General features: G+C 33.5%; 1 protein-coding gene across 2 annotated transcripts in view; it reads right to left on the reverse strand.

Moving 5' to 3' along the window:
• OLFM3 (olfactomedin 3) overlaps positions 1-12,195 on the reverse strand; it is a 209,808-nt gene that overhangs the window by 75,414 nt on the left and 122,199 nt on the right. The gene's annotated exons all lie outside the window — the stretch shown is intronic.

A 12,195-nucleotide genomic window follows, 5' to 3' on the forward strand; every position in this document is an offset into this window, starting at 1 on the left:
TGGCTACGGCAAGAGTTCAGAAAATTTATTTTTAAAGGTCTGAAAAAGGCTAAAGATTAATGATATATTAAAAAGGTATTTAGGATTGATTGGATAGGAGAAAATTAAGAGATGAGTGGAAGCTTTAGTACATATATGTCTGATTGAAATAAGTGCCATACTTTTCTTTAGAGGGGATTTGTTTTTAAAATAAAAATTATAGCTTACTTTTCAACTTTTAAAAATAGTGTGTGTAAAAACTATTTATCTAGCTTCCCTGGAAAGATTTCAGTTGTTCTGGTTCAATCTCATTTCCTCAGAAGTTAGACTTTCCAAGTTAAATGATGATGAATGATAATTATTCTGTAATGAAACCTCAACTTGGCATCAACGAACAAGACAACATGAAATGGGGATTAAAATTTTGCATCTAATTACTATATTTTAGTAATGAAGATGAACATTTTGGTACCTTTTAGAGTTCAAAAGGCTTGTTCTATCATTTTTGCTTCTGTAGAAACTATGTTGAAGATTGTCTAGCACTCTATATCTTAATGGGTACAATGCAAAAAATAAGTTAGTTTTAGGAAAAAAAGGTATTAAATTTTAAAATCTTTAAAAACAAATCAACCTAATTTTAATTACATGATTGTAGGACATTTAAAAGCTGACATCAGCTGAAAATTTATATTTCAGTGAATACTTAAAATTTTGAGAATATACAACTTACATTTTCACAAACTAAGTGAATTGCTAAAATAAGATGAAGTCTATCAAAATGTCACCATAAAACATAGCTACCTTAATATGTATAAACATGAAGAAGAACTGAATGGCTTCATAGAATGTAATAATTAAAATATGAGCATGAGAATAGTGCCGTGTCCCTTTACAGTGCCTCCAAGCTTTCCTTCTGTTGCTCTTCCTTCTGCATATGTATATTCATTTATAAGAACATAAGCAGGAAAGAAGAGCCTCAAGAAAATCCCAAAAATGATTTAACATTGTATTCTTGCTGTTTTGTATATCACAATTTATTTTGTGTGGGGTAAATTGTCTTCAATATATGAAATTCAGGCTCATAAAATAGGCTAATAAAATGCAAGCTTTTATATTAAAAATAGAAAAATATATACATTATAATACTATCATGTTAGTCATTTGTGGAAGTTGTACAAAATACAGCAACCCTGTAAGGCCTATAGGACCTTAATTTAAGGAAAATGTAACTGGCTGGGGCCCAGGTGGGGGGTGCAAGTATTGTAACTTTTTCATGGTTATGAGTACTATGTGGTAGATCTGTATTTAATTTTTTTTTTAATTTACAATGTATTTGTTCTTCCCTAGTATAACAGAATAGTTGAGTATAGAGGATTGTTAACCATATGGCCTGTGTTCAAATTCTATTCACACCATTTTCTAGCTTAGTCAAGTTACTAGATCTTTTTTCAGTTTTCTCTAGTGTAGAATTAAGAAAATAATGGTACTCTGAGAACTGTTTGGTTTAAATGATGCAATACTTCATTATTTAAATTTTGCCAGACCAATTAAACACTAATAAATATTGACTTTTATTGTTATTCTCCAAAAATCTACATTTTATTTATTAAAATAATTAATCTCAAACTTCAAGATCTAGCAGAGAAAATATTTTGACTATTAAACTGTAATATGGCTTCAACATTTAGTTATTCATTTCTTCCTCTTATCTACATTGCTTATTATGAGCAGACTGGCCTGAGAGCAAGAATAATCATCAAAGCTTTGTAGTCCTCTAATTCTATAAGTTGGAAAAATACATAGGGAACTTTTTAAAATATATAATACTTTTACGATTAATAGTGGTTTCTGAAAAATCCTTTTCTGCCTCTTGACCATGTGGTTTTCAAAGATTGATTATATTTTGGATGATTTCACATTAGATAGCAAATAGACACACGTCAAACTAACCCAGAGGGAAGCTGGGAGAAATTCCAATGAGTATTACTTGATTTGAACATTGTCCCCATCACTAAAATGCTAATTTACATTGGCTGGACAGCTAAAGCTATGCATGTCTGGAATGGAAGATCTAATATGTATCTTCATCATTTTTTGCCTGAACTGCAGTCAGCTGTTGCTATGGTCAATTTCTTTTCTGTATCTTCACAGTATAATAAGAATTCTAATAATATAATAATGATAATAATAATAGTAACAGCAGTGACAAATATTTATTGAGCATCTGTCAAATGTCTGGTACTATGTATATAATTTTCATATATACTAAATAATTTGATCATTACAGATATTGAGGCAAGTGTCATCTTGTTACTCTCATTCAGTATTTTTAAGTAAGGAGTTTGAGGCTCAACAACAGTAAATTTCTTGCCCAGGGTCACACAGAATAACTGGGATTATTTTATCTCAAGTGTTAGATCTGTTGTTCTGTGTTGTGATACTGTTTGAGGTATTGAATGGAAGGAGAAGGCAGATAATCTGCAAATCTAACTTTAAGAAATAGGGGCATGGATCTAGTCATCTTCCCCAACTGGCTAGGTAGTTTCCAACTGGCCAGCTGGAATTTCCCATCCTGATTTAAGTAATGAGCAGACATTACACTGAAAGTCATTGCAGAATTCCAAATCCCAGCTTCTGTTATTTGTGGATTAGACTTTCTGAGTCACAATGACTATGAATCCCCTCATGACTAACAATTTCATTAAGTAGAATTATTTCTGACCTCACAGTCCTGGCTAAAATCCATTTAAAGATATTAGTTTATGAAAAAAGTAATTAAATTCACTGTTAATGAAGAAAAATTAAATGATTCTGTATAAACAGAGTTTTAAAATAGATAATCTCCTCTAGATTGGGAGGAAAAATACTGAGATGGCAGTGAGCAATCTGAAAAAGCAATTAAAATACATATTCTATTAGAGCAGTGAAACTATTTTATATGATACTGTGATGGTGGATATATATGTCATTATATGTTTGCCAAAATCCACAGAATGTACAACACAAACTCTACTGTGAACTGTGGAGTTTAGTTAGTGTTAATGCATTAGTATTGGCTAATCAATTTTAATAAAGGTACCGTCTTAATGCAAGATGTAAATAATAGGAGAAACTATGTGCATGTCTGTGGAATAGAAGGAAGATATAGGAACACTACTTTCCACTCATTTTTTTTTGTAAACCTAAAACTTCTCTAAAAATAGTCTGTTAATTAAAAAAATAAAATGTATATTCTAGGACATAAGATGAGTTAAATAGAAAATAAAATGTGTATACAAGAAGTGGTTATCTACAGTCCCTGTGCTGAACTTTATAAAAGAGTATCATTTCAAATATTCCGTTTTGTCTGTCATCAGACCACTTGTCTGCATTTCAAAGCCATATCAAGAGCTCAAAATATGTATGCACGGAATTGAGTTGGAGAATGTCATCAATTCTTATACCTAACTTCCAGTAATCTTGCTGGAATGGCCCTGACAGTTTTAAAACAGCTACAAGGAAAGACTTCAACACTGTCATTTAAGTGGATGTCACAAAGTAGATTTCAGTTAAATAACAAAATGATTTAACTTTCATTGAAGAACAATTTGCACAAAAAATGAGGAAACTGTTTACATAAATGACTGGCTTGCTCATGCTAAAAGAGAATTTATCAGAATTCTCTGGAAGATTCAGTTTTGCACTCTTAATTTATTTACAGTACTTCAGATTAAAGAATTTCACAACATAAGAATGTTGTAAATATTTAAGAAATGATGCTTTAGATGAGCAATTCCTAAGGACCTCTCTGTTTAAAATTTATTTTTCTCTTATACTTAAAATGAAGATTGGGATTGTTTATAAATATTCATTTCATGGATATCTTCCCACAACTCTCTTCATACAGCAGGAGCCACCTACTCTGAACAGCCTTAGAGTGCAAACCATATTAAAGGGAATTGGCGAATGCCAGAAGACAGTGGTGTTAAATGTTGGCTGGCTTCTAAAGCTCCCCCCTCCATACGGCAGGTCCAAAAGTGCCTAGGCAATGAGCACTCAGAGAAATGGTGGCTATTGGGCCACTACATACCTATACTCTGTAAGGTGCTTTTAGAAAATTACTGTTACTCAAGTATTTCTATATCTCTGGGATGAAGAGTGTCTAAAAAAATTACTCTTACATTCAGAAATTTAGGGCAGCCAATTTAATAGCTCTAGCTCTCTTTGTATTTGTTTTAGAATAAAAACAAATTTAAGCCTGGCCAAAATAAGAGATAAACAATAGATTTGTAAACAATAAAGTAGTATGCAAATAAGAGATAATTTTAGCATTAAAATTCCAAATTAAATATTGAAATATTGTAATTTATCTAGCTTATTAAGCTTTTTTATAATTCCTTTTTTATTTTTTAATAATAATCATCCTACCTGAATTCTATATGTTAAAATCATTTAGAAGACTGCATGGCTTTTCCAGGGTTTTAGTATAGGTTTTAACAAATCACTGTGTCATGTAATTGTGTTCATATTGTCTTGTAAATGTCAGTGTCCTAAAGTGGGATGGACACAAGATTTGCAATCATCATATCTCAGTTCCTTATCTAACTCTGTCACCCTCTTAGGTGCATGACTTGGGTTATAATTTCAGTTTGTCAACTAGAAGAAGAAAGTCCAACCTACTCACACAATATCTGAAACATACTTGTTGGTGAACGGATCCTTCACTGAGCCATTTTGAAGAAAAAATGAGCTTACATATGAAAGTTTCTTTGTAAACAATAAAGTAGTATGCAAATATGTTGTAAAATATTCAGATAGTTGCAATATTTGACTAGTAATAAATGATACAAACCATGGTTATTTCTAATTTGCTGATCATTTGAAGAAGTCTGGATTCAAAAGCTGAAACTTTTAACCCAGCTGTTCATTTAAGATGAAGCTTTAAGAGTGACACCATCAGTATATATCAGGACAACCACATTCCTCTCTTTCCATTACTTCCTCATTCCTGAAGGACTTCTTGATACCAACAAGTTATGGTACCTTGACTACTATTTTAAAAGCTGGAGATCAGGAGATCGAAATACAGAACATGTATTTCATTTTGATTAAATATGTTCCAATTTTGTTGACACTGATATTACATATTAGAAAGCAGTTTTTCAATGAGCTGTATTTCCAAAACAACACTATTACATAAAATAAACAGCATCATCAGAAGTTACTTTTCTATATTTTAATTTTTGTGAGACAATGTTGCATAAGAATTTTGGAATAGGAGAAGAAAGAGGGAATGATAAATAGGTAAAACCTACTTAGGGCTTTTAGTGTTTCGTGTCACTTTCATTATCAACCTGTTTCTTTTTAAATAAATGCAAAAAATAATTTTAGTATGTACGATCTTATTAAAAATGATCTTAGTCTAAGTATTTAAAGTCACTTAGTTGTTAACATTGTGTTTAAATATTTGCTCTTTAATGAAGCATTTTTTCATATTATTTATACAACATATTTTTTATTAAATCTTAGTTATAACTTTAATATCATTATAATAAAGCCTTAGTACTATTCAGATTCCCTTAGAGTTTGCTAGATAAGTTTTTTTTCTATTTAATACTTATAAAACTGGCTTAGGATATGTATGGCTGGTGACATCACCTTAGATACAGCTCACAAAATGAAAGGACTTCAGGAGCATACTCTTGAGGCACAATGGGGATTTAAGTGCCTTCTCACCCACATGACCTAGAGAAGCTACAACTGGGCATTCTAAGACTTTCATTTCAATGCAAGACCTTGAGACTCTGAAAACTGAAAAATCTTTGGAGAGACCCAAAACTGGATTTATGTCTTAGAGACATTTATCAGAGAAGTGTGGGTACTATTTTTTAATTAAAGGGATGGTGGTTAGATTGTTTTATCTCCCTTGTTGTGTTAATGGTCATATGCTTCATTTTTGGATATTGAGTGGTAGGCAATGATGCTGCAGCACACCTGAATTAACTTCTCCAAACTGCTCTGCGTGGACCCCATCAGTGCCAGAGGAAGCAGATGTAAACTTACTATGTAGAGTCCACAAAACACATAGGCATTCATATATGTTGGCTCACCCATTAAACTGGTCACATCAGAGGGAAGGTGACTTTCATAAGCTGATAAATTTGTATTCTAGACCAGCTACAGTGATGAATACTGATGCCATCTGTAGCACTGAGGCTCTAACACTGGCTTGAGATTAGTGGTTATAGGAAGCAGTAGGGGTAGAAATAATGGAGACAAGATTCCAGTATTGACCTGGGCTCATGCCGGAAGCCATTACCTGTGAGCTGGTAGCATCCTTAGTTGCCGTGCATCTTCTGGATCCATCTTTTGAGCAATGGCAACAGAGTTCTAGGAAGCAACTCATGATGGTGGCAGAAAATCTTACTAGATAGCTTTAGAAAACAGAAGCAACCACAGTCCTTGAAAACTAATGAAGAATTAGCCTTGGTACAAATTTGCACAGTTCAGATCAGCTATAGTTCAGCAGGCAGAGGGCAGTTATAGAAATAGCTTTTAGGTGTATCTCATCACGGACTACAACCAGTGGTCATTGTCCCTTAGAGAAATCATATGAGCTGCAAAATATATGTAACTGAACCACATTTGGTAACATATTGACCACCAATGCTTGTGAAAGTTCTGAGGAATATCACCAAGGGAGGGAAGTGGAGAAGGGATAATTTGGAATGAGCTGAATTATCACCTCAGCTTTGAAATTCTAATAAAGTTAAAGAAAAACTATGAAACTTCTTCAGAGGATGCCACAGAGTCTCAGTGGATTGTGGCATCACCCTTTTGTCAAGAGCTAATGAGAATCCACTTTTTTGCTTAAAACACAGGAAACATGGATTTTATTAAACACTATATTTTTTTCTTTCGATGTCTGTATGACATTATTTATATGTGCTACTGACTACACAGTATAGTTTTAATGTTGAACTTCCAAATGTATTTATAGTTCTTCCTATTCTTGATCATACCTCTATTTTATATAAATGAGAAATTATTCCTTACAATAATAATTTTCTCTCAATTCAATGTTTCAGCTGCTTTGCTATATCTTAAATTATTTGATGCTGGGCTCTATATCGTTTCGTCTTCTGTTCGTAAAAGATTTTGATTGATATTTGTTTGATTTTTATATGTCTTACTGTTAATGAGCTGTTTTACTTTTTTGATGCAATACATTGGGTCTGGGTCAAAAATCATGTATTCCTATCTTTTATCATGGCTGGAATATTACTAATTCACTTAATATAAGGGGATTTATATAGAAGCCTAGATTTAGCTATGGATTGATTGAATGCCATTTTGGTAAATGTAATTCTGAATAGCAAATAACCAAATATCTTTTATTCTATATTCAGTAAATTTTAATTTAAAGAAGAGTGATGCAAGGTTTACTTGGTAAATGCATTTTCTGAATTTCACAAATATTCTGAATCAGTAGTCACTCCTTTATGAATTTGTAAGAGGCCAAATAACACCCCAAAATAAAGTTTCTCTTAAATTACATTCTTATTGTAAAGTAAAATAGCATATAATTGATGAAAAAGCTCACAACATTCTTTCCTCCATCTCCTAAAATCTGGGATTATAAAAAGAGCAGCTGTACAACAAGCATTCAGGCCTTTTACTGTTAGAAAGCCCATCTGTTTTTCTGTACTTTTGCCTAAATTTTTAATAATTATGTGTAGACATGATAAAAACACAGAGATTAACTATTTCTTCACTGATTACAACTTTAGAAATGAACCTCATAAAAATTCACACTACATAATTTAATTAGTTTTATTTTAGATATGGAGAATGAAAACTTAGTCATGAAATACACAGACACACATACATACACACACACACACACACGACATTTATTTGATTTTAAGATACCATTGAGTATAAGATGTGACTTAAAATGAAGATTAATGGTGTTTTGGAAAACTGCATAAGTATTGATTATATAACAATCAAATTTTCAAAAATGTTATATCCAAAAATTTATGTATGTCAACAAAACAATACTACATTATTTCTACCCTTAATATAAGTGCATATATATATATATATATATATATATAAAGATTAAAAGAATTCTGCCAGTTCTGATATTGTTATATAATCATATATAGAATATCCACATATATTGGATTAGGGTGACTAAAAATTACCAAACAAATCTTTACCTAAGCCACCTTTCATGTCTATGCAAACCTAAGTCAGTGTAGGTTGCCAATCCTGCAGCCAGGGCTGCCTAAAAGATAGTATTGATCTGGATCCCTGAGAACTCCTGGAACCTGGAGAACGGCTTTTTCTGCCAGGACAACACTGATGTAAGCATGACAGGGCATGAGAAGGTAAAGTGAGAGATGGTTGCTATAAGTTTGACATCTGCTTCATTTTGTTGCATTAGACCACAATCTAGATAGACTCTTGGGCAGTACCAGATGACACTGCCCTAGATGTAATTGCCAGTAGTGAGCAAACCTATGAAGATTTGACCAACCTCAACAAGGCAGGGACAGCTGCCAAGGATGGTGAAGTCCAGGAAATCATCTGGTGTTTTATAAAGTCCGGTCTCCTGAGAAGGAGCCTGATCACTTGTTTTACAGTAACAACAGTAAGGTTAAAGTAGACATGAAAAATAAAATTGTCTCCCATTTTGACAATTTTATCTTTCATATCTACTTACCCCAAAGAATCTAGTCAGAATGTCTCTGGGCATAGTTACTTAGTTCAAGGCTTTGGGTAGTGGTCTCTTTACCAAAGACCTTCTTGAGTGAAGACAGGAAGGAACTAAGACATGACCAATGAAGATCAAGTGAGCCTAAGGTTACTTCTATCAGCCAGTCTTACTCTGCAAAACTGTCCCAGGTGGCTGTCATCTTTCCAGTGGAATAAAAGGTGAAGGTAACCAGTATTACAGTTTAAAAAAAATCAATGTTTTTAGCTTGACTCCTGGGGGAGCCTGATTAAGATCAAACCTGAATATTTGTCTGCTTATATTTACTGTTACATATATACTATATATAATATATATACACACATATATACAATTTCTATACCACACACACACACACACATATATACATATACAATTCAAAAATATAGAAATTCAGATTTCTACTCCCAATTAAAATAATGTAGTCATAAAATATTTCAAGCCATTTCTTATTCCACTGTGGTATAAGCTCCCTAAGTGGTAGGAGGAGTACCTCCTATTATATATTTCAGAATCCCTTCCTTCCTTACCAATGTGTGTCTGTGACTACCCTTAATGTCCTTGATAATGTCCAATTATGTCTTTCACTGTGTCACCTTTCTAAGGCATGTTCTAGTTACTTGGCTTCTCCACCTGGGAGCAATATCAATTTTAGTATAATTTCCTGCCTCTCTCTTTTTTTTTGCCAGAATAATATGAAAAAGTAGTGATGTGCAATTAACAATAATTATTATATCTATTTACATACATATAATTGCATTTTTGTATTCTCAAGAATGTATACTTTTAGAGTTATGGGTTACATGTGTAAAAGACAAACAGTTTCAGAGTTAAATACATCCATGACATTCACAATATTTAGATAAGAAACATTAAGAGTAAAGGACAAGACAGCAGGTTCCATTTGGCCTCCCAAAGGGAAAAAAAAAGTTGCTATCTTTTTTTTTTTTTTTTAAATGCTGGTCTGTATTGATTCGCACCATCTTTTAAGCCACTATCACCAAGAGTCTTAAAAATAAGGAAGAAAGGCTTATTTATCAACATTCGTTGACAGCACCATCAATGATCTAGAAGAATCTGCAGTTTCCTTGACTTCTTAGATCATCATCTGATTTCTATCCCCATCTATGGACTTTCTGGAGCCCCAGACCTCTCCCAACATCCTCTCTATTTTCCTGGTCCCCTTGGCATTTCCCTCTTTACTTTTTTCATGTTTAATATGTTTTATAAAAAGGAAAAGTCCTTTTATGAGAATTTAAAGTAATAGGAATGTGAGGAATCTAAAGCTGGAGAATTTAGTGCCAGCAAAGGATGGTTTAATGTTTTCCCAAAGAGATTGACTTTAAAAATGTCAAGACAACAGGAGAAGTAGTCTCTGTTAACCAAGAGGCAGCAGGTAAGTTCCTAGACGCCCTTAAGAAAATTGTTGAGAAGAAAGGACACCTTTCTGAACCAGTTTTTAGTGCAGAGATAAGTGCCCTGTTCTGGAAAAAAAAAAAAAAAAAAAAAAAAAAAAAAACAGACGAAAAATGCCACAAGGGACATTTATTAGTAAGGAAGAGAAGGGAGCACCAGGATTTAAGACAGAAAGTAATAGGCTAACTGTAATATTTTGTGCAAATGCAGTCAGTTTATAATCAGTACCGCCCTATTAAAGCCTTGAAAGGAAAAGATAAATACCAACTGCCAGTCTTTTGGTTGTACAATAAGAAGGCCTGGACAACGAGAATACTTTTTCTGGAATGGTTCCTTTGATGCTTTGTCCCTGAAGTCAGGAAGTACCTTGTTAGTAAGGGGTTGCCTTTTAAAGTTCTTTTGATATTGCACAATGCCCCTGGCCACCCGGAACCCCATGAATTCAATACCAAAGACCTTGCAGTGTTCTACTTGCCCTGAAACACAACGTTTCTAATTCAGCCTGTAGATGAGAAGGTCATGAGAACCTATAAGGCTCGTTACACATGTTACTCTATGGGAAGTATTTTCAGTGCTATGAAAGAGAACCCCAATAGACAGAACACCAGGAAAGTCCATTGAAGATGTCATTGTTCTTATAGGAAAATCCATGAAAGCCACGAAAGCCATCAGATTTCTGCTGGAGAAAACTATCCAGATGTTGCACATATCTTCGCAGGATTTACAACAGAGCCAGCCAAGAAAACTATGAAAGAGATTGTGGATATGACAAAAAAAGTGGTGAATAAAGGGTTTCCAGGTATAGATTTTGTAGAAATACAAGAGCTAATAGACACCACACCACAGGAATTAACAGAAGATGACTTTGTGGAGATGGCAGCTTTCAAACCAATGCCAGAAAACAGAAAGTTTCTGATTATTCAAGACTTCCTTTGCTTTTTATGACATGGGCCCTTCTATGATACAAGCACTAAAATAAAGCAAATGATGGAAAAAGGATTGGTACCATATGGAAACATTTTTAGATAAATGAAAAAGCAAAAATCAGAAAGAAATTATGATGTATTTCCATAAAGATACATGGAGAGTGCCTGCCTCTCCTTTCTCTCCTTCCATCTCCTTCACTTCTTCTCCCTCTGTCATGGAGACAGCAAGAACAGCCCCTTCTCTTCCTTCTCCTTCTCAGCCTAATCAATGTGGAGATAATGAGGATGAAGACTTTTATAATGATTCACTTTCACCTAATGGATAGTAAATACATTTTCTCTTTTCTATGATTTTCTTAATAACGTTTTCTTTTCTCTAGCTTACTTTGTCATAAAAATACAGTATATGATATGCATAACCACAAAATGTGTGTCAATCAACTCTTTATGCTATTGGTACATCTTCCAGTCAACAACAGGCTAATGTGTCAATCAATGCTTTATGCTATTGGTACATCTTCCAGTCAACAGCAGGCTATTAGTAGTTAAGTTTGGGGGAATCAAAAGTTATACATGGATTTTTGACTGCACAGGGCGTCAGCACCCCTAAGCCTCTCATTGTTCAAGGGTCCCATGTACATGTATAGATATTAGTGACAAAGGAAGAAGTGTGTAAACACTCAAGTAATATCTTATAATAAGTGATATAAAAGCTTCTGTTGAATTTTTGAATATTCAAGCTTGAGCTTAATTTGGAATATGGGCAAGAGGGAGTACATAAAAAACAAAGGTGCTTGTCTTTTAAAAAGTGTTTGATTTTTTCCTTTTGAGTTCATGCAAAAATGAGAAGATTGCACCCCCTCCCCGCAACCACCCAAGATTTGAAATGTGTAAGAAAAGAGAGGCGAGGGAGGAGAAAACATATATGGTATGGAAAAAAAAAAACGTAATAGAAAAGTGGAAAGACTTAAGTTAACTAATACTTAATTTTAAGTTGTTCATTTTGTAGAAGTGCAGCACAACTTTTGCTCAGACATTATGCAATGATACATAAAAGTCTTGGGAAGGGAGGAGGCCGGCTGGTAGGTAGGTGGAGGGTGATAATTTTGTATGTACATAAAATAAAGTGGTGAT

Source organism: Symphalangus syndactylus, chromosome 12, assembly GCF_028878055.3.
Source record: "Symphalangus syndactylus isolate Jambi chromosome 12, NHGRI_mSymSyn1-v2.1_pri, whole genome shotgun sequence".
NCBI classification, from domain to species: domain Eukaryota; kingdom Metazoa; phylum Chordata; class Mammalia; order Primates; family Hylobatidae; genus Symphalangus; species Symphalangus syndactylus.